The sequence below is a fragment of the Triturus cristatus genome, chromosome 8, assembly GCF_964204655.1.
Source record: "Triturus cristatus chromosome 8, aTriCri1.1, whole genome shotgun sequence".
NCBI classification, from domain to species: Eukaryota; Metazoa; Chordata; class Amphibia; order Caudata; family Salamandridae; genus Triturus; species Triturus cristatus.
The window spans coordinates 300,448,274-300,471,792 of record NC_140591.1 but is presented as its reverse complement, the minus strand read 5'-3'; the positions used below and the strand labels follow the sequence as shown (position 1 = coordinate 300,471,792).

Below are 23,519 nucleotides of genomic sequence, written 5' to 3'. Positions count from 1 at the left end.
TTGCAAAGGGCAATCCAGAAGTAGAAAACGTGACGTGTGGCCAGCCCTCTTCAATGTTCATCTGTCCATCCCCTCATCTCTCAGCTATTCTTTCTATCCGTTTGTCTTGTTACTTCTCTCTTTCACTCGAAGTTCCCGCACACCAGTCTCTCTTTATCACTTTCCTTATATTTGTCTCCTACACTTCCGATCTGTACTTTTTCTTTCTCATCTGTCTCTCACCTATCTCTTCTTTCTCCCAGATGTCTCTTTTTACCCTATTGGCTGCCTCTTTCTAGAATTTTCTTCATCACCTTTGCCAAACCTGTCTCCCCCTCTATTTCTATCTCTCTTAGCAGTGTCTTTCTCACCTGCCTGACACACCTGCCCTCCCCTCTCTACAGTCTCTTTTTGACCTGTCTCTTATGGCCACCTCCCTCATCTGATTCGCCCTCTCTCAAATCAGTCTATATATATCTTTCCAACATCTACACACACAGACTCATGCCCACACATACATGTATTTTCTCTGTGTTTCACCTATCTGTCGTGTCTTCTTCCTCTCTAGTAGTCTCTGTTGCCTCTGCTCGTTAACTCCTCCTTCTCTCTCTCGCTTGCCAGACCCTTGTTGAGATTGTTATTTTCTGTTTAAAAAGCACACCATCTTCACAACATGCTGCAAAGACAGCTTAGGCCAGAGCCCTCATTTCAGGAATGGTGGCAACATTTTGTTTCATTGAATTATTTTATGGTTTCTAAATGTTGGCAAGAGGTTTACCAAGCATTTGCATAGCCAATAGGTCTCGCCTTTGGGACCTTATAAGAGTTTAGCCATGCAACAGTTGTTGTTGCACCAGGCATATTGTGCTGCATAACTAAATACTTATAAGATCCCAAAAGCGAGACCTATTGGCTATGCCAATGCTTGTTTCATTAATAATGGAATGTAATCGGAGCCACTGTGGTTCCTGGAGGGACGAGACGGCTGCCGTGATAGCCGTGGACAGCGGAGAACCCGGCGGAAGAGAGGTCTGGAAAGGGGGGGCTTTTGGCCCCCCCGCCTGCATGGCTGTGCGGCGACCTCCCCCTGGACTACTCGGTGGTGGGGCGCGTCACTAGGGGGCGCGCCCTACCGCCGATTGGCTGCCTGGATGACCCGGATGTCGTTAATCGACATCCGGGTCGGAAGGGAGGGGGGCGGGCCACTGGGGGGGGGATAAAGCGGTGGGGAGCGCCCAGGTGACCCCCTTGTTCCCTGGACGCTCCCCCACATAGGACGTGCCCCGGCGCTCGGGGCAGATAACTTTTCGTTTGTTTTTCTTACTTTGCAGGTTCGCCGGTACGGAGGTTCGTAGCTGAGGATTCGCGTTCGCGTTGGACGGCAGCGGCTTCGGGAGCCCTGAAGAATCGCCGGACGGCATCGTGCGGTCCGCCAGGAGGCATCGTGTGTTGCTGGGAGACGAACTCGCGATCCGGAAGCGACGGAGGCATTCTGTGGTCCGCGAGAGGGGAACCGAGCGGTGATCCGGCGTCGGCAGCGTGCAAGGAAGGTAGCAGGTACTGGGAGGCGGTGGCACGCCCCTCCTGCGATCGTGCGCTGTGCGTGTGAGGTCCCAGGCGGTTAGGTTTTTATTTGAATGTTACGCCGCAGAGCAGATGTTTTTGATCTATGCATAGATTGCTGCCGCCCGTCGATGAAGGGATGAGTGTTAGTTTACACGCCCTCTTTTAAACGTGCATTGACATAGCCAACAGGCCTGAATCTGAGGTTCACATACGTTAATTAATGCGGGAAAGGGACGTACAGAGAGCCTGAAAGAGAGGGACAATATATTAATGTCGAGTTTGATGGGGGAGGTTTGATACGCATTACTCGACCAGGACCCCATTCAGCTACATATTAAGGTGGTTTTACCTAGCCTCGACTTGAAGACAGGCCCTCTGGTGATTCTGAGCGACTCACTTAATCTCCCCGTGCATAACAAAAGCAAGGATTGGTCGATCATAGGTGCCAATAAGTCTGTTACTGAGCACAGTTTTATGTACTCGTAGTACACATTAATATTGAAGCGCCCGGTGGTTGCTTAGGTAGGCAGTTAAAGGAAGTGGGTGCTGCTTTTCATACCTACCGGGATTTAATACATTTTCTATTTCAGGTGTTATTCTACGTCCCTGTAATTTCTTGTGGTAAGCCACGAGTGGTGGCCAGCGGTGGTGGTCGCAGGTACCTTCAATTCCGGCTGGGAGTACGCAGGATTCGATCGGTAAGAGGAGAGCGGGGGGCTCGCATTACATTGCTTCTGGTAGCCGCCGGGTGGGTCTACGTTAGAGTTTACTCACCCCTGACAAACCGGATAAGCCGGGGCGTTGCGGTTACGGTTGCATGGTGCTTACAGCCCCCTGTAGATCCTCCATCTAGTGAAGGTAATAAGCGTACTGTGTATTAGGGTATTAGTGTAGGGCGGTGCACCCAAGTCATGGCGGGGCCAGTGGGTAGTGAAGGTGGGTCCAGGATGGAGGCCATGTTGCAGGCCATGATGCAGGAGATGAATAGCATCAATAAGAGATTGAGTAAAGTGGATGAATTGGAAGCGCGCTTGAATGCAAGGTTTACTGACCCCCCAGCGTCTGCAGGCAGGCCCGCGCGGCAGCGGAAGGCACCCTTGTCCAGGGGGGATTTTGTTAGCCCGCCCAAGTCATCCAAGGCTAAGAAGCGAAGGCGCAGTGCCCCAGCCCCAGTGGTACCGGTTTCAATCACACCCGTGGTTTCTGATTCAGTACCCTTGGTACCTGTCCCGACACCCGTTACATTGGCTCCTGCCATGCCGCCGCCGCCACCTCCTGGGGGGCTAACCCCCCCGCCCATACTACCGATCCCAGTGCCGGGTCTGCCGGTACCGGTCTCTCCATCGCCTATCAGGCCAGCCCCACCGGCTATGCCTCCCGGGGGGCCCGTAGTCCCACCAGATAGCCCAGACTCGGTCCCGCCTGAATTGGCATCTCAGATAGCGGCTTTATTACCTTGGCTAAAAAAGGGGGGGGTTTTACCAGCGTCATCAGATCATGCAGCTGAAGCAGCACAGTTGGTTGAAAAGATTAAAGCAGCTGCGGCAGCGGATAGAGCTGCGGTTCCCCCTTCTTCTTCACTTACAGGTTCCAGCCCCGCCCAACCAACGGCAGATGGTGGTCAACCGGTCGCGGCGCAGGAAAAGGGTAAGGAGGTGGCACTGCCCCTCTTGGGCGATGGGTCATTGCCCTCTAGGTCTGAGAATTTGGCACAACATGTGTCCCAGGCAACGAAGGAATGCATTTGGGCGGGGAAATATGTTTACATTTTTTCATTACTACTGGATCACAGGGAGATGGACCAGGCAAAGACACTAAAGGAGTGGATGCTTCCAAGTGAGTGGAGGGCACAGTGTGCTAGGTTTAGGGTTGAAGAATCTTTGCTCAACTGGGTTAGGGCTTTTGCAGTGTTCACGACCATCATGGCCGAGCGGCCTCCTAATGTGCAGGCGGCATTGGCTTGCTACCAGAGTAGAATCGTGGGGTGGAGCGAGCAGTACCCGGGGGATGCCTGGAAGGAGTATGATGTCAATTTCAGGAAAGCTAGGGAATTTGACGCGTCATTGGCATGGGATAAGGTGGACTCTGTGTCATGGCATAGGCAGTTCTCTGGGAGCTCTGCCCCACTACAGTCTGCCACTGCGGGCAGGGGGCACTTCACCAGACCTCAGCACCCCTTTCGGGCGGCTCAGGGGAGTGAGGTCCCGGGTAGGGGTAGGGGGGGGGGGTTTGAGAGAAAAGGGGTGTGTTGGGACTTTAATAAGCGTACCTGCACGAGGGCCCCGGGCACCTGTAAATTCAGACATGCATGTTCGATCTGCGGTCATCCCTCCCACCCCGAGTCATCTTGCAGGTCCAAGCAGGGCAACCACAGCCAGAGGGGGAGGGGGAAGCCAGTGTAGGGCCGATATTCGGGAGATCGTAACCCCTATAGATGTTTTGGCAATGATCCCTTGGTTGAATAGGTACCCGAATCACACAGCGGCCACTCTACTGCAAGAAGGTTTTTCTCACGGTTTTAGGATCCCGGCAGGGGGCTACACAGGTAGCACGCATTGCAGGAACCAACTGTCGGTGCAACATAACCCCGCAGTGGTGGCTGCTAAGATTAGCAAGGAACTGGCCCTGGGTAGAATAGCTGGCCCTTTCCAGGAGGTGCCTGTCCCCGATTTTGTGTGTTCTCCACTAGGGGTGGTACCCAAAAAAGAGAAAGGTGAGTTCAGATTGATCCACAACCTGTCGGCTCCGAGAGGTGCATCACTGAATGATGCGATTGATGAGGGAATTTGTAGCGTTAAGTACGCATCATTCGACCAGGCAGTGGATTTATTGCGGGCACTGGGGCCAGGGGCATTGATGGCAAAATCAGACATAGAATCTGCCTTTCGCCTCCTCCCTGTTCATCCTCTGGACCATCATCTTTTAGGTTTCACTTTCGATGGCAAGTTTTATATGGACAAATGTATGCCCATGGGCTGTTCTATCTCATGTGCGTACTTTGAGGCGTTTAGCTCATTTTTGGAATGGGTCATGAGGGAGGTGACGGGGCATCGGCAGGTGATGCATTATCTGGACGATTTCCTTTTCTTGGGTGCGGCGGGATCTCAGGAGTGTGCTTGGGCGTTGCAGGAATTTTGTGTGCTCATGCGGGCTTTTGGGGTCCCGCTAGCGCCGGGGAAGACGGTTGGCCCGTCCACCTGTTTGGAATTCCTTGGTATCGAAATTGATTCAGTGGAAGGATGCTTCAGGTTACCCATGGCCAAGGTATCTAGCTTTAGAGCAGCCCTGCGTCAATGCCTACGCAAAGACAAGGTTACATTGCAACAGCTACAGGAGGTGGTGGGGCAATTGAATTTTGCGCTTCGGGTCATCCCAATGGCACGCCCTTTTTCACGCTCTATTGCCCAAGCAATGAGAGGACTACGGGAGAAACACCACCACACGAGGTTGTCATCTGAGGTTCGCCAGGATATGCTCATTTGGATGGCATTTCTGGAGGATTTTAATGGCAGAGTAGTGTGGCCGGGTCCTCCCTCCACATCGGCGGAATTGGGCCTATGGACGGACGCTGCTGGGAGTACCGGCTTCGGCGCCATTTTGGGTACCAGGTGGGTCGCCCAGCGGTGGCCAGCGGAATGGAGGACACAGGGTCTGACTACCAATATTGGCTTTCTGGAGCTTTTTCCGATATGGGTAGCGTTGATGGTCTGGCCGGAACACTTGCGCAACCAATCCGTGGTGTTCTGGTCGGATAACATGACGGTGGTGGAATGCATAAATCAGCAGGGGGCACGCTGTCCATTCATACTCCGCTTACTGACCATGTGGAAAGGGGGGGCTTTTGGCCCCCCCGCCTGCATGGCTGTGCGTGACCGTGATAGCCGTGGACAGCGGAGAACCCGGCGGAAGAGAGGTCTGAAGGGTGGCCCTTCAGAGGTGAGCGGCCGGCGTTCAGGCGGAGTGTTGGAGCCTTGGAGGGAGAGCTTAGATCTTCCCTTCCCTGCCTGGCAATTTATCTGCAGCGTGGCTCCTCGGTGTAGGCTGCCCTGAGCCGATACTAGACAACAGACGTGCGGCCGGGGGCAGAGCTACTGATTCTGCTCTATTATTCTCGACGGCCATATCGGGCCGCGGTGTGACTGAGGCCAAGCCCGAGCTGGGCCGCGTGTGGCCAACTGCGGCTTGCTCTAGATAGGGTAGGCCTACACCTAGAAGTGGTCACAGACTGGTGCAGGCATTCATATATTTACACAAAAATAAAATAATTTTTTTTAAAAAAGCAGATCCTAACGAGGAGGGGCCCCCCTCTTTCTCCCCCACACACTGTCTACCATCCTTCCCAACCCTTGCAGTGCAGGGCCTAATCGCACCGGGGTTTAATGTGGGATTATTTGTCTGGGGCCCCCCTCTCTCAAGTGACGCAATTCTTCGGCCCGGAGAAAATAGCGCTAGAGGGGCGGCGGATGCAGCTTGCTCCTCGGGCGCTATCGCCGTGGAGTGTTACGCGGCCTAGATAATTTCTGTGGTCGGTGGCCTTCCTTTGGAGGAGCTGGGGGCAGGACTGCAGCTGGAACACGACGGAAGCCACCAGATGCATAACCGATTCACTGTCTGGTATGGTGCGATCTGTGCGCTGTGGCTCGATTTGTTGAGGTTGCTGAAGGAGGTCTCCACGACTGGTGGTGTCTATAGGTGCGGAGACATTTGTTGGGGGAGTTGAGGGCGCCTACTGGTGGGGGTAGCCGGAGTGGGTCTTGAGGAGACGTGTAACTGCCTAGAAACAGCCTAATACGAGGTGGGTGGGGAGGTGGGGGAGAAAGAAGAAGCGGTGATCTTCTCAGTGGGGGGTTTGTAGTGCAACTAAGGAGAGACTGTCCTGGAGCCATTGCACCGCCTAATCTGTTTTAACAAGTCTGCAGACTAGGGACATGTATATATATTTTTTTATTTACTTGAGTTTTATATAGCGCTGGCTAGACCCAGAGGTATCAGAGCGCTGTACATAAGGACGCAGCGAGTTACAAGTTACAAAATGTATCACAGTGGTTACATAATGGATAAATAAACAATACAGGAGTAAATTAGCGAGCAAGAAAGTCAGGATAGGAAAGACCAGGGACAGCAGGTAATCCACAGGGAGGTAGTCCACATGTGTCCGCAAGTAATAACAAGCATTGGCATAGCCAATAGGTCTTGCCACGCTGCTCCCCAGGCTTCTAGTCTGTCACTGGCTGAAGCTCCCAGCTTCCCCTGCGGCCAATCAAGAAGCTGCTCTCACCATGAGAGCAACCACATCAGGATTGAGCTGCGTGCATTGCTTTAGCACTCCATCGGGACATGGGAACCGGTGTCCGCTGATCTCTCCACCTAGTAGCAATACAGGTCGGTTTGAGAGATGTCAGCATACACAACGGTTTGGTCGGCCTCAGAAGGCCGGCCAAACCATCATGTGAACTGACAGCAGGTCCCATCACTACTCCTGGCCCTGCTACAGTGCTCTGGCCTCACCCCCAAGACAGCCGCAGGACAAACAAGCATTAGCATAGCCAATAGGTCTCGCCTTTGGGACCTTATAAGTGTTTAGCCAGAGCTATTGGCTTTGGCAATGTTTTTAAGCTAAGTTAACCAAGAGAACAAATATGCCTACGTAGAAAAGAAAGTGTTTGATGTACCCAATGATTGAAGATCTTGTGAGTGTGGATATAAATGATACACAGGCCGTAATGCATAAGCACATGTTAAAAGTGCTTGTGCATGAAGCAGAGAGGCAGTGAAGTTTGCGAACTTAGTTTAGTGTTGATGCGAAACCGGCAATGCCAATCCCGGGTGAGTTGCACTACTAACACTGAAACAAAGCCAATGGAGTTACCAATAGGTGAGGCAGACTGGCCTCAAGAGTCCTGTCACCTTAGTGACAGAGTCACTGTCGCTTTAGGGTGTGCTGATTCGTTGGCCTGCCCGCGAGACTGAAGGTGAACCTCAGTATGGATTGTGGTGGACAGGCCTTCAAGGTTAACCCACACTTGCCACTGCTAGGGTCCACCTGCTGGTGGTGAGTCACCATGGCTTCTAAGGTCTAGCATGGGAATGTGCTCCCTCAGGAGAGTGGTCTGGTCATGGAGGCTGAAACTTGTTCCCAAGTTTCAAATTTAGCAGCTCAGACCATAATGCCACATCCTCTCCCTCACTGAACACCATACTGCCCCACTGATAGAAACTCGCACTGCCTTCAGCTACAGCAAAAGAGGACATTTCCAGCAAAAGTGTTTCTTTCTCTTTTGGATCCACTTCACAGGGGAGCGAATGAAGGGAAGGAGAGGGAAGAGACTTTCACTTTTATTTAGCAAGTGAGGAGGGGCGAGAGAGAGACAGAAAGAGGGGGAGAGAGACAGAAAGAGAGGAGCAGCTGACAGTCACAGGAGAAGAAAGTGTGCGCTTTTTAAGACTACAGAAGTATGACGCTCATTTTTACGAAAAAATGTACTACATTAAAAGCAATTAAATAACGGTCACTCATGTTGCCAATGAGTTGTAACATCTTCATTAGTTTGCCACAGTATATGAGGAACATTGTGAGCTACGGGACAATTGAGTGATAATACATTCAAACAAAGTTTACACACAGAAGTCGCTTTGATTGCGTATGCATAGTGGTGTAAAATTAAACTGACAACACGTAGCGTCATTTGTTTTTACGCATTGTACTAGCAATATTAAAATTGCCTCGTTTTATCGCTCTGTACATTTCTTTTAAGTTCCTGCCCACATCACATCTGTGGCTACAGAAGAGAAATAACTAGCCCCATTAAACCTTAAGCTTTGGTTTCTATGGGTCAGGGGGTTTGTGCAGTGATGGGTTTTAGGGCTTGTTTGAAACGCTGTAACTCACTGCATCGGCCAGGGATTAAAGGTCCTCTTAAACAAGTGTGTGACTCTTTGAGCTAGCTACAGGTTGTATGTACTCCGTGCACACTCGCCATCAACGTTTCAAAGCTTTGACTCACATTGAAGCGTTGCGGCTACCCTGGCTCTACATGGCACCACTGGTGTTTGGAAGGTGCCGGTAGACGATTTAACACCTCACAAGCAAAATAAAGTTTAAAAAGCACACAATTACAAATAACAGTGTGTGTCTAGGGTGGGAGACGCATACATGATTTGAGTGCGTTTCCCATATGGTTCGAATGTGTTTGAAGCAAGTGAAAAACAAAGTGGAGAATGGGATTTTGAGGAAATAAATCGGGAAAATTATAAACAAAGAAACGAAAGGGAACCTAAGTCTGCCGGACTTCAGAGCAGGCTGATCTATTCTAAGTTCACCCGTGGCGCCAGCGCCAAGTGGGCTGCGCTTGAGTGGTCGGGTACAAATTGGAAGTGAGGGGCACTGAAGGGGTTAGCTCGGCAGAGATGGGCAATGGAGGAGTACAAAACTGTACAATTTAGATACTGCAAAAATTAAAACAAAGAGTGTTAGACAAGTAATACGCGCACTCCCATGCATGTGCACAGGCATCCTTTACCCGCTATGTGCCCTGCTATGTACAATGAAGGTACCATGTCAGTTGCATTCAAGCCACAAGCCCTTAAGTGTTTATGGACCACCAGTGAAGTTGTCTTGGCCCCTAAGAGGTGCCAAAGCCCTGAGCCTAAGTGGTTCCACCACACTCACTCTGTAAGGTGACCCTGCCTCCAAGCATGCCACGGCCCAGCTCATTGCTTGAGTAAGCACTAGAGTCTGAGAAAATGCGACAGAAATTGCAGAAGCCTTGCCCTGGTGACCGAGGCTTGCAAAGCGCAAAATTTCAAGCATATGAAATGCAATAGATCTCGCAATTACTAAACTCTTGAAAATGCGAGACCCATCGCATTGCAAGTGGTTGTTTGCAAAAGCGCCACATGCAGCTCTTTCAATTTAATGGCCGCTGTGCCCCTTACCTTAGACACGGCTCGTCTGAAGAAAGTGGCGTGACCGCCTTCAAAGTGAAAGCGCTGCTTAAGGCGATTTTATAAACAAAAGTTAACAAGGAATGCGCGTGAGTGAGAGGGGGAGCAGGAGGTGAGCTCGGGAGTGGTGCGTGCGCGCGCGCGCAGTGTGCTCTTTTTGGAAGCACTGCACTCGTGCTTGTGGCGCACCCCTGCGTGCTCCCGCAAGGTGGATGCCACCACAAGCACGAGTATGTGCTTTCAAAAAGAGCAGAGCGACGGCTAAAGGTCCTCCTATGCAGCGCATGCATAGGCAAGACCTAAAAATATAATGATCTGCACTTAGATCATTTTATTTTTTGTTTGCCTCTGCTGGCAGTGAGGTGACGCTCCTTCACCATAGCGGAGGAGCCGCCCCTGGTAGCGACCCCTAAATGACGTTCATGGTTGTGTCACTTTCGGGGTAGAGGTCTGGAAACGTAACCTTCAGCTAAGAGTTCGGTTCAGTCTTTTTTGCAGATCATAACAAACCATTCTACCACTTACACATTTTAGGATATTAATAATGAGCATTCTCTTTGTGAACCTTGTTGTTTGTGGTGTATAAACAGTTTTATGCATTGCAGGTGGAGTTACAGAATGACCCAATGTTTCGAGGGCTCAAAATCAACCAAGAAAATGTGTCCAGTAGACGGGACTTCATGACAATACCTCTGCATTCATTTGGCGGGCACCGGTGAACGGTGAAAGCAAAAGTGCTTCTGTATTTTTGAAATGCTGCAGCCTTCCAAGGTTTTATCAGCTTTGACTGCTTTTGGGTCGCTCACATATGACAATTAACATCCGTGCCATTGATGTGTTTTATGTGCCATTTACTATAGACTTAATGATAAGTTAAATAGACCAATTGAGTGAAGCCAATTTTATCAATATCGTTTTAGGGCAGGAGCACCCACACTGAATAGTAGTGTCACGTCTTGTTCCAATAGTTGCTGATCTTATTTTTGCTGGCCTTGGGACTTTGCACACTTTACCACTACTAACCAGCGCTAAAGCGAATGTGCTTATTCCTTAAATGGTGCAATTGCCTTATACCCAGTTGGCTTATTTAATGTCCATGTGAGCCCCTAGTACATGTGCCCAGGGCCTGTAAATTGAATGCTGCTCGTGGGCATGCAGTATGTATTGTGCAACCTACTTAAGTAACCCTTCAAACATCTCTCAGGCTTGCAATTGCTGTCTGTGTGTGCAGGTTTATATTGACATTTCGACCTGGCAAAATAAATGCCAGGCACTAAAGTTCCCTTCTACCTTTTAATGCATATACGTCACCGTAGGCCCTAAACAGCCCCCAGGTCAATGTATTTAAAAGGTAGGTAATGTACTTTTAAGTTTTACATGTCCTGATAGTGAAAATGTTCTAAATTAGTTTTTCACTACTGCAGAGCATACCTCTCCCACGGGTTAACACTGGAGTTACCTTGTTACATTTAATAAGCTGTCATTTCCAAATGGGACAGATTACCGGTTCATGTTTGGTGCCTTTGGCTACGTAATGGAAGATCCACTTTCATGGTAAAGTCATTTTTTAAATTTCAATTTTGAAAATGCCACTTTTAGAAAGTTGCCATTTTTCTGGCTTAGGCATTTAGTGCCTGTAGCCTGTTCCTGGATCACATGACTGGGTTTAGCTGATAGTTGGGCTTAGTGTATTCCTCCTAGATAGTTACACACAATAGACAGAGAGCTTAGATGTGCCTGCATGAGCCATCACTAGCAGGAAAGGGCACAGCTCTACTTACACTTGACTAGGCTGTGTCCTGTCTCCACACAAAGGGCTGCATACCCTCTGTGCTCAGTTTGGAGCCAGGGAAGGTAGAAGGCCTGGGAACTTCAAAGGGAAACTCCTAGCAGCTTCTCCCACCTTCCTGGAGAAGAGCACCAGGTATAAATATTGCACCTCAGACACCAACTCTTCAGTACACTTCTGGAATTGTGGTGAATCTGCCAGGAAGAATTACTGCTGTGCTTCTGAATGGACTGCCACTCCACTGGCCTGCTGCCCTGCTGGACTACTGCCTTTATGGACTGCTGCTGCGCCAGATTGCTGCCCTGCTGCCCTTCTGACTGAGTCAGAGGAATTGGACCTGCACCTGAATACAGAACTTCCAGAGTGACTACCAGGGCTAATCTGCTGACCTCCTGTTCAGAGCCACAGGGACAGAACAGGCTCACAACCACCTGAACCAGCACCCTGATCCAGCTGGCTGACATACAAGTGGCACCCCTCATGTCCAGGACCTTTGATGTGGCCTCGGAAAGGCTGAATGGAAGTTTGTGGGCTCCTAGCGACCCCAAATGAGCCAATTGGTGCTGAGGCCTCGTTACTTCCATAGCCCACCAAGACAAAGCTTCTTCAGTCCGACCCTTTGCGCTATTGTATTGACTGTGGCGAGCACCATCGCAAAGTACCAGCCTAACCATTCGCAACAACAACAAGATCTTCATACAGTGACGCTCGTCCCCGACACCTGGTCTGCTCTTCAAGGTACATTCACAACTGTCCAAGATGCTTCGCAGCTCCCTTTCAACCCCTCCACCAATAAAGGGACTATGTGAGCTGGACTAAGAAGGTAACTTTTCAGCAGGACTAACCTGGGGCCTTGATCTGGTGTGTGCTCCGTTGCAGTCAGCCTGAACTTGTGACTTTCTCCTTGTCTCGCATGAGCAGATAGCCGCGGGCGACATATTTGGTTTTTTGCTTTTGTGCTATTTTCAATGAAATCCTTAAAATTGCCTATCTCCGGATCTACTGATGGGATTTTTATTCTTATGGTGTTGTTTTATTTATTAAGATTTACTCTATTTTTCTAAGTTTGCTGTGGGATTGTTTTTGTGGTGTGTTTTTACTGTATTACTGTTTGAAGTGTTGCACAAATACTTTACATATTTCCTCTGAGTTAAGCTTGACTGCTCAGTGCCAAGCTACCCAAGAGTTGAACACAGGTTAATTTAGGGTTGGGTTGTGACTTCACCCACACAAGGATTGTGGTTCCTGCTTGAATAGAGTTTCACCCCCTCAACCAGTAACCCACTTTCTTACAGAGTCCTAATACCAGCCAAAACGAGGGTCCACAAAAAGTTGAAAAACCAGTGGTAACCATAAAGAAAAAGCAGATGTCCTCCACTTAGCTAAAGTTACTGCAATGTTTTATATTTCTGTGCTGCACTGTTGTTTTGTGTTTTAGTGTTGTATGTTTTTGAAGGTTGTGTTGCTATGGTATTGTTTTGTTTTATGTTCCATTTTGTGTTGCATTTTGTTGTAAGTAATGGTATGCTTTATTGTTTGTGTTTTGTGCTGCATTATTGAATTGTGTTTTATGTTGTATTTTATTTGATACATAATATTTCGTTTTGATTGTATTTGTGTGCTATCCTTTAAAGGTGCAGTGACACATCTCTAATTATAACATACCACATTTCTCAAGCTATTAAGACACCAGTCTGCCCAAAACTGCGGGAGATACTATGCATTTAAGTAGCACTCCCAATGCTCAATTTGTGCGAATTAATTAATTAATGTTAAAAAAAAATACTTTAAAAAAAGTTTGTTTTTATGAATGATTAACTGGCAAAATAACAAGAAGAATAAAGCCACAGAAAACAAAGGATGTTCGGAAGGCAAGGGTGTGACTATATAAAATAGCACCCACACTTTCAGGTAATGCTTTAATCCTAAATTGCAGATTCCAATGACTGTTTAAGGAGAGGCTAAGCTGCACTAAACAGGAAAATGATGCACACATGAAAGCAGTTGAAAGAGGGAGTCAGGTCATTCAAGAAGGATTAGCATACAAGTCAGAGAGAAGGTGTGGAAATGTGCCTTTTTAGGGGCACATCGGTGCAGGGTTCACCCGTAAGTTTGTCCACGGGTCCTTAAACCAACAAATAAGAGAGTGGCACTGAAGCTGGAATTCAAAGAACAAGTTTATTCACTCACTCACGAGACCACGTCCATACAACACCCTCAAGTGTTCCAGGAGGTAGTGGCTTGAATACACAGATCATGGTGCTTATATACTGTTATTTCTGCACTGGTAAGCATGTAGTTACAAATGGAAGGTACACGCATACACAGGAATAGTTACAGCCAGACATGGGCAGACGAGTAATCACTTAGTCAGCAAAGTGGGAGGGGGAACAGAACTGCTTACAGCAGTAGGATATGATAGACATCTACATTCTCAAACAGGTGCATTCTAGCAGCTACAGGCCTTTCTGAGCTCATACATTGCTCAGGCTCTGTGCAGAAGGAGTTAACTAAGGTTGATGACTCGAGCAGAATAGAAAGGCAGGCAACAGTGAAGACAGCAGAATCACAAGGCTAACAAAAAGGATTCTGCAAATAAGATGGCTTCAGCTCATGCTAACAGCAATTATTTTCGATTTCCACAAAGGCATATACTTTGACACAAGCATTGGAGGTAAAATTAGTTGCAGTATAAGTGTTATGAGACAAGTTATGTACATGTTATGTACGTTGCACTGCAGGTTCTAGAAAAAGGAATACATATTTTTTCTTCCACTAATCTAATGAATCTTGCTGCTAAACAAATAAAGCTGTTCATAATACTGTGAAAGTAAGACTAACAAAGGGCCTGATTCACAAAGGGTTTGTGGTGACTTACTTCTACAGTACTCATTGCTTTCTACTGAATTAGAGGACTGTCTCAGGGATACTACAAGAGTAAGCTACAGCTACTCACAACAAAATCTTTATGAATCTGGTCCAAAGTATTTTGCTGGTAAATTGGACAGATTGACCCAAATACTTCATTTCTGTACTCTGACAGCATGCACAATCTCCATGTGTTGGAGCAGAACCTAACTGAAGAAACACTCAAACACTCAATTAATTCTTACTTCCCTAATTCCTAGATAGGAAAAGAATGCTTCCATCAATGTATTTAAAAGTTATCTACCCTTGGAAATTGATAAGGAACTAAGGTGAGGAGTAGAGATCAACAGGAATGAAACATTTCCTAGCTTTCTTAAAGGAAAGTTTCAATTCTATTAAGGACTCAGAGGCGAGGATTAGGCTATTCTTTCTTCTTTTATTTTTACAGCAGCCATGTTTAAACAATTAAACTTCTACACTGGACTACATTTCCAAGAGTCCAGATAACAAGAAACTTCTAGAACCATCCAGTCCATCCAATCAGGGACCTCCGGCTGCCATAACCGTCATCTCCCGCCGGTGGACTTCCTCTTTCTTCCTGCGACAAAGCCAACTATGGAAGATCTTTACGCCTGTTTAGAAGATTCCATTCCTGCAATTTAGAGAAACAAACGTGAGAAGCCCCGAAGTCTCTGTCATCACGAGCAAGAACAAATACCATTCAACACCTGAAGATTAGCAGAAAAACCAGGAAAACACTTTACTTACAGTCAGACGTAGTGTCGATACCCGGGTGGGTCATTACTCTTGTATGCGGGTGGGCTAACCCTCGCCTCCGAGTCCTTAATAGAATTGAAACTTTCCGTTACGAAAACTAGGAAATTTTTCATTCTATGTCAGGCCACGGAGGCAAGGATTAGGCTAGTTCAAAGCTTGTCCACCAGGAGCGCCGCAATGGAGGGGACTGACTTAAAATAGAACCTTTTAAAGGTGGAGTTAGAGAACCAGTCCACGGCATTTAAGATGTCCTCCAAGCGGGCTCCTAGGACGAAAGCTTTTGAGGCCATTGTGCCTCATGCTGAATGGTCACTAAAGAGTTGGGTATCTATCCCAGCCTCTTGCATAACCCATCAAACCCATCTGCCAATGGTCGGGGACGAGACCGCCCTGAAAGGTTTCTACAATGCGATCAACAGTTGCTTTTCCCAATGGGGTCGAACCTCTGCCGTCATAGCCTCATAGACCTGAACACAGCGGCCCACGCACAACTTGGGGGTCTCCAGAAACACCAGATAGGAGATCACACAAGATTGGGGCTTGGTTTGTCTAGTCACATGGAAGGTGACTTCCTCCCTGGTGAAGGATCTCCCTGAAAGTTCCAGAGCCCTGACATCTGATACCATTCTACCAGAAAGTCTACACAAGGAAATCGCCCTTCTCCCATTTAGGAAAAAACTTAAGGCTCTCCTATTCACAGAGGCCTGGGACCAACATACGCTTTGACCTGGTGCACTGACAGATAGCCGATGGTGGGGTTTCAGCTACTCTCTCTCAGCGCTAAGAGACCTGCCAGTGATTACGCGCTTTATAAATCCCAATTAACATAACATATGAAACAAAGAAGCATTGCCAATTTGTCCGACAGTTGTTTCCGCAAAAGGTACCTGTTTCCTGGCCACCCCACAAACAGATTCAGGACCTTGTTTATGTCCCAAAGGATAGACTATTGTGGCTCCGGAAGAAGGGAGAGTCTGATCCCGCGGAGAAGCTTCCTTACCAAAGGATGTTCTCCAATAGGAGCATCCCCTACTGGAGCATATCCTGCCGAAATCGCTGACCGGAACGTATTCATTGATTGATATGCCAGGCCATCCGTCGCCAGGGAAGCTAAGAAATTGAGGACTTGTACAACATCTGCCCCCATGGGATCCAGACAACATCACAGACACCAACCCATCCATCAAGACCAGGCTGAGCCGTATCATTTGACTGTACTGTCTGTCCATGCTGGAGCCAGGAGATACACTGCGTCTTGCGAAAGGCCCGGTACTTGCCATCTCTCCCGGTAATCCTCCAGGCCATAAATGGCAGATTGTCCTTCAATATTAGGGGATGAGGATTGCCAGCGAAGAGGCGATGGATGTAGACGAATTGGAAAAGCCCAAGAAACTTCCATCAGAACTGGAAACAAATCTTGTGCTCTCCACACCAGTGTAATCACCACCACATCTGCTTGTTGGCGGCGCACCATGGTGGTGAGCCTCATAATCATGGCAAACGGGGGAAACGCATAGCCCTGCTCTGTCCTCCAATGTTGGAGAAAGGTGCCGGTTGCCACTGCCCCGGGTCCAGCTGAAGTACCGGGGAAGTTGGTGGTCGAGGCGCGATGCGAACAAGTCGATTGTGAAAGGACCCCAGAGTGAGAGAAGGGATCGGAACATCGGTGCAGACAGTTTCCACAGGCTTGAGTGCTGAAGATGACGGGATTGCTAATCTGCTTCCTGGTTGGCTGAACCTGGAAGATATTCCACCATCACTGAGATCTGTTGTTCCAGACAGAATTCCCACACATTATTGGCTAAGTCCACCAAGGCTTTGGACCGAGTCCCCCCCAGATGATTGATGTAGTGGACCGCCGCTACATTGTCCATTTTGAGAAGGAAGAAGGACTGTGCCCGATATTTGGTCCAGCATTGAAACTCAAACGAGACTGCCATCAGTTCCAGGGAATTGATATGGAGTGAACGTTCTTCTGCTGACCATACGCCACTGGTAGTGACCTCTCCACAACTCGCCCCCCAGCCTGAACCGCTAGCATCTGATTCAATGATAAGGTCCGGTTGAGAACCATAAATTGCACACCCGTTCCACGCCTCAATGTGAGAGAGCCACCAGTTGAGATCCTCTCTGGCGTCCTCGGAATGAGGAACTCGCTGAGCGTAGGTCAGCCCGTGACGTAGGTGGGCTGCTTTGAGGCATTGGAGTGCCTGAAAGTGGAGGGGTCTGTGTAAGATGGCCTGAATGGAAGACAACAAGAGGCCCACTACCCTGGCGATATTGCTTAGGGAGGTTAGGGGTCTCGCCAACATTCTATTGACCTCATGTCTGATATTCGCAATCTTCCTGGATGGAAGGCTCAGTGTGGCCCCCACTGAATCGATGACAAACCCCAAGAATGAAATCGTTTGGGAGGGCTCTACACTGGATTTTATTTGGCTGATAATGAAGCCCAGTGACTGGAGAAGTTCCACTGCGTAGCACAGCTGGCGGGAAAGGGACTGCGGGGATCATGCCATGAACAACATATCATCCAGATACACGATCATACGAAGCCCCGTGCCCTCAGGTGTTCCACCACCGGGTGAAGCACCTTGGTGAAACACCAAGGTGCGGATGAGAGGCCGAAGAGCAACGAGGGGAACTCAAAAGTTTGATGCCGCCACTGGAACTGGAGAAACCGTCGAAGTGGTTGAAAAATTGGGACTGTCAAGTACGTGTCCGTGAGGTCCAGGCGGACCATCCAATCGTCGGGTTGGAGGAGATCGCAAAGGAGGTGAATAATTTCATTTTGAAGTAGCGGTAAACCACCCACTCGTTGAACTCCCTGAGATTTATGACCAGGCGTTGGCCACCATCCTGCTTCTGAACTAAGAAGAGATTGCTTAAAAAAACCCTAGAATGAGGAGTGAAGCTGCAGATTGCTCCTTTGGCCAAAAGCTCTCAAACCTCCTGGTCGATCAGGACGGCCTCCTGACCAGAGAAATGGAGGGGATGGGGAGGGAAATGTTGGACGGGAGAACCGTAGAACTCCACCTGTAACCCCTGCACCATCTGTAGTACCCAAGCATCTGAGGTAACAGAGCGCCATGTGTCTAAGAATTGAACTAAGCGGCCCCCGAGAGAATAACACGGAACAATCAAGGCACTCACCATGGAAGTTGGTGGCTCCTCTGCCGCGGGGGCTGTTGCGTTGTCCTCTGTGTCAGGAACGACCTCTGGTAGGGTGGAATCCACCAAAGCGTGCATGGTCTTGCCACTATCCTCTTTGGGAAAGCTGGCCTCTACAGGAGGCTGTCTGGGGGAGTGGCAAAACAAATGCCCCTGCCACGGCCGGCCCGGGTGAAAACACATGCATTGAAAATGCGCTTCACCGTAGGCTGAGCTTTCTCCAAAGAATTAAACGTGGACACAAACTTGCTAAGTTCTTTGATGACTAGGTCGCCAAAGAGAACTCCCTGCACCACTTGTACCGCCTCTGATGTAGCTAATTTGCCTTGTTTTGGGTCAAGCTTGATAAGTAAAGACCTGCCCCTCTCTGTAGATATGGCACAGTTGGCGTTTCCTAGAAATATGATCGCTCTATGAGCGCAACTGGAAAGGACATCAGGTGGAATAAGGGCCCCGGACGCCTCAGTGTCCACCACCATGTCGAAACTTTTCACCAAAAGGACAGTGACGTCTATTAACTTATCTTGGCATGAATGATCAATGCCCTTCTTGGGGTCTTTGTTGTACTTAGACAAAAAGTTCACCATACGGGTGTCAATTTTGGGAGTGGCCGCCACCTTACCCAATAATGAGGGTCTAGGGCAGCGGGAGCGCACCTCCTGGTCAAGGGGCTTGCACAATCTACCTGCCACCTACTTAGTCACCTTGCCACATGTCACCCATTCTAAGGACCGGGAATGTAACAGTTCCTCAGGATCTAGGAGATCGGTTTGGAAAGTTTGGGGGCACGGATCCAAGGAGAGATCGGGGCGGGAAGGGAAGAAGAAGGGCGCCAGGGTCGTTTGTGGTCCGACGCACCCTCAGATCCAGCTTGGGAGTCATCAGTGGGGGAGACATCCGGAACTTGGTCGTCCACTGGTATAGGGGCAGTCGGGGTGTCAACCGGCGGGGGTGGGGGGTTGGCCTTCTTCAACCTATCAAAGGCCTCCAGATCGACCCTATCTGCATGGGAGCATTTGCGTGGTTTCTCGGGGGGAGGGGCCTTTGCATCCTCTGGAGGTTTGGGGGCCGGAGGCCCAGGAGCTTCTTACATCAAGGCGAGGGGTTGAAGGCAGTATTGTGCCAGGTCTACCAATCGCTTCTCCAGGGGTGCCACGGCGTCCGAGATCGCCCTGACGATGGAGGCGTCTACTGCTTCACAGAACTCGTCTGTGACAGGGAAATATCAGACGTCCTCCTCATAATATTCCCCAAAATCCTCCATACTAGCAGTAGACTAGGCAATATCTGGCCAAGAGCGGGAACTGGAGGAGAAACAAGCATTTGCAATGTAATTGGTCTCGCCTTTGGGACCTTATATGTATTTAGCTATGCAGCCCATTAGTTTCGGTGCTGAAACATCTACTGTTCTTTAACATGGAGGGAAGGTAAGCACCAAAATGTGTTGGGAGAACAGCTGGGGAACCGGGTTCGTCTCGGCAGGGACGTTTAACATCCAGTGATTCTGGAACAATGCCTAACAAAAATGAATGTGTCCATCTATAACAAAACTTGTGCTCGTGTTGAGCCTCTGATATCTGATATCTTTTGGTCCAGTTTGCGCTATATAAAACTTGTAAAAAAAATTATAATAGCACATGTGCGTCCACTTAATGAGACAGCACTTTATTCGCGTGCTGAATCCCATCATATTATGTGATAAGGAAACCTACCCTATTGTTGCTACAGCAGATGTAGGCTTGCACTCGCACAGCATACGTGTGTACACAAACTCAAACCAGTGTGTCAATAACGTAATCTCCCCGTGCCTAACAAAAATGAATGCGTCCATCTATAACAAAACTTGTGCTCATGTTGAGCCTCTGATAAGTGATATCTTTCGGTCTAGTTTGCGCTATATAAAACCTGTTAAAAAAATAATAATAGCACATGTGGGTCCACTTAATGAGACAGCACTTTATTTGTGTGCTGAAACGCACCATATTATGTGATAAGGAAACCTACACCCTTGTTGCTACAGCAGAGGTAGGCTTGCACTCACACAGCATACATGTGTACACAAACTCAAACCAGTGTGTCTCTGGAGGAAGGAAGCACTGTGGTATCATGTGCTACCATTGCTGCCAGCGAAAGGCCAAAAGTGGTTATAGTGGAAATGGGAATCAATGAATTGCTTGCTGCTCCAATTAGAAAGCAGGGTACCTGTTGTTCCCAATCGGGAGCTGCTGTGGCTGTGCCTTCTTTTATACACTTCTGTGTGCATGAAGATGGCTGTGTGCTTTTAAATGCACATGGGTTGTGTTTGGTTGCCCATGTGTGCTTGTTAAAGGACAAGAGGGAGAGAAGATGTAGCCTTAAGGCTACAGCGGGCGACCTCGAAGCTGGGGAACAGCTGGAGAACCGGGTTCGTCTCGGCAGGGACGCTTAACATCTGGTGATTCGGGAAAAATAACGTAATCTCCCCGTGCCTATCAAAAATGAATGTGTCCATCTATAACGAAACTTGTGCTCATGTCGAGCCTCTGATACCTGATATCGGCGGCAGTGTGCAAACTTCGGGAGCAGCAAAGAAAACAAGTAGTCTCTAAATGAATAGATAACAGCCTGCAGCGGAACTAAACTGTAGTTGGTTGGTGCTGTTTCCTGCAAAACTGAGGCAAAACAAAAGTGACGTATCGGAACAAAAGCCAACCTTAAGCCAGATAACACGAGCAATGCCAGAATCAACCAATGGCAAGCGACAGGAGAAATTACCCTCCATATTTGTGTTTACTATAGGTCTTGCGACAGCGCATGCGCTGTCCAGGCGAGACCTACAAAGGGTGGCCACCCACCAGGTAAGAGGGAGTAAGTGACTGGGGAAACCCAGTAACAAGGAGCCCTTGCAAGGATCCCTAAGGGAGTGTAGCACTCCTGTGTCAATAGGGGGCAGAGGAAATCATTAATGGAAAATAGTTGTGAACAGGTACCAAACCATTTCGGCACCGAAAAGCTGCCCACTTCAGGTCTTGGATGGAGGTGTGGTTACAGTGCTGAAAGCACCAGCTAGCTCACGGGGAATAGGAAGGCATGACTCTCTTTTGCCTCAGTGCTGCAGCAGGATTTGAAGCCCGATTGAATATTATCAAGGCGTTTGTTGACATCGACATAGTCTTTTAGTTTTATTTCTTTGCAGTTTTCCTTTAATTTTACTTAGAATGGTTTATAAAGTGTGGTGGAAATTACAGAGGTCTTTTGGAATTACATTCTGCTACTATATCAATTTTAAGGCAATCTGGGACAATTTCTGGTGACAGAGACTTTAATCAAATGAGGTAGGAAAGGGGTGAAACCTGACTCATCTCTTTCACCGTTTTTGCAGGGATAGGCTCATTCAAGCGAGAGGAGGATCTGAGATTAGTTATATTTTTGATAAGATACGCTTGAATCATTTCACTGAAAGACAATCATTGTATATTGCATTTTCTTTTAAAAGTGTATGTGGATTGTTGGCATAGAAGCGGAAAGGGTAAGAACCTAGCACAATTTTCTTCTGTGCGCCAATTGACTGTAGTATTGGGAGTTTATAGAACGCTTGACAATGTCAAATTAGTTCTTGGTCGATTTCTTGCTGAGTTATTTCCCTGGTGAAGAATGATGGATTTACTTTAATTTCATGTTTATCATTTTCTTTCATTTCAGAGGGTTTCTAGAGTCTATTCAGAAGTGTTTTGATGCTACAAGTATTTGGTCCCACGTGGATTTGTTCAAAAACCATTTATAGGATTTTATTTTGCCTTTTTATGTTTTAGGAATCAATTTATCAGCTATAGCAATCAAGGCCTTATTATAGTACCTGACAATCAATGTTAATCTGAGTCTGCTGGAGTGATCCTAAATCTGGAGAAGACCTTATACTGTAGTAGCACATAAAGATTAGTGCCCTTGACGTCTGTAACCCAAATTGTGGGTTGCTTTGGTTGGTCCCAACAGAGGGTTTAGTGCACATTGGAGTGCAGAGTAATTAGAAGTGGCCAGAATAGTCAACTATTATTGGAGAATTGCTAATGCTAGTGTCTTTATATTTTATTATGAGGTCAAGTATAGAGCCATTTTCATGAGTGGCACATGGGCATAGTTTTTCTAAGTTGTTATTGAGGAGAAAGGTAGGCAGGTGGGAGAAAGCAGAGTTTTTGTCACCAAGTTAATTGTACCAGAACTACTGGTTCTGACTGGCATGATTTAATCAACTATTTGAAAAAAAGGAAAATTATTGCCTGGTAGCGATTGGTATACACTAAAAAAATTAATATTGACCATAAACGTTACCATTTGATAGAGTATTTGTGAAAGGCAGCAAACCCCGTCCACTTTTGTGTTCACAATCTAATCAAATAAATTAAAATCCTATCCCCAGTAAATGCAAGAGGAGTGAGTATAAGTTTACATGCAAAAATTCGAGTGGTAGTACTGATTTCACATGTTACTCTCCGCTACATAAGAATTTACAAGGTATCAACCTGTGATCACTCAGTAATACTAGGTACTCCCTTTACCAGGCCAGTCATAGTGAGGACCTGGATAATCAAAGACATTCAAAATAATTCTGGCCAAAGATGAGACACTTCTTCCCATCTTTTTTGCGCATTTAAAGTTTTTATTTTTTCTTATTTTTTTTTTGGTATCTTTTTGACTTTAATAAAAAATAAACTACAGATATTTTATTGTTATTTATTTTATATTTATTTGAAAAACTTTTATCTTTAATATTGATTCATTTAGAGTGGAAATAGTGAAATCCCCTTCCCCCCACACACCAAGACAAACATTTCTACGATGTTGCTTATTTTTAGTTCAGTATAATTCATCCGTAGCCCCACCCACCTCCTCCCAGAAAAGCCAACACTTTTCCCAATATTGTCACTTTTGAGTGGAAATTTCAAATTGGATGCCCCCAGAGATAAACACATTTCCCACTGTTACTTATTTTGTTGTGTGAATAGTAAATCTGACCCACCACCCCCAGAGTCCAACTCTTTCCTCAATGTTATTTACTTTGGGAGTAATGTTTTTTCAAGTAATGTGCATGAACATGCAATCAAGTAATATACATGAACAAACATACAAGGTCTTCCATAATTTCTAGGAGTGTGTTTTCTGTTTAACGTGGAACGGTCATGTATTGATTGAATGCAGTTTGGTACCTGAAAAAATATCCATATTGCCTTTCCATGTTTCCCCTTCCTTTAATCTATACACGTTTGTTCATGGGTATTGTACTTCCACTTGTACTCAGATCCATAGGAAGCTTATAAAATCAATTCTGTCATTTAGATGTTATGATCCTAATTCATCTATTCAGAAATATTTTCTTGGTGTGTGCAGTTTCTCCCAGTTACCACCTCAGTTTGTTTTTTGATGACCTCAAATTTCTTTAAATTTGATC

At 47.4% G+C, this 23,519-nt stretch overlaps 1 long non-coding RNA gene across 1 annotated transcript in view; it reads right to left on the bottom strand.

Annotated features, from left to right (window-relative positions):
* Nucleotides 1-14,694: 14,694 nt before the first annotated feature.
* LOC146802014 (uncharacterized) overlaps nt 14,695-23,519 on the bottom strand; it is a 117,018-nt gene continuing 108,193 nt past the window's right edge. The window contains exon 4 of the long non-coding RNA XR_014967684.1: nt 14,695-14,798. This is a non-coding gene — a long non-coding RNA (uncharacterized LOC146802014). The remainder of the gene's footprint in view (nt 14,799-23,519) is intronic.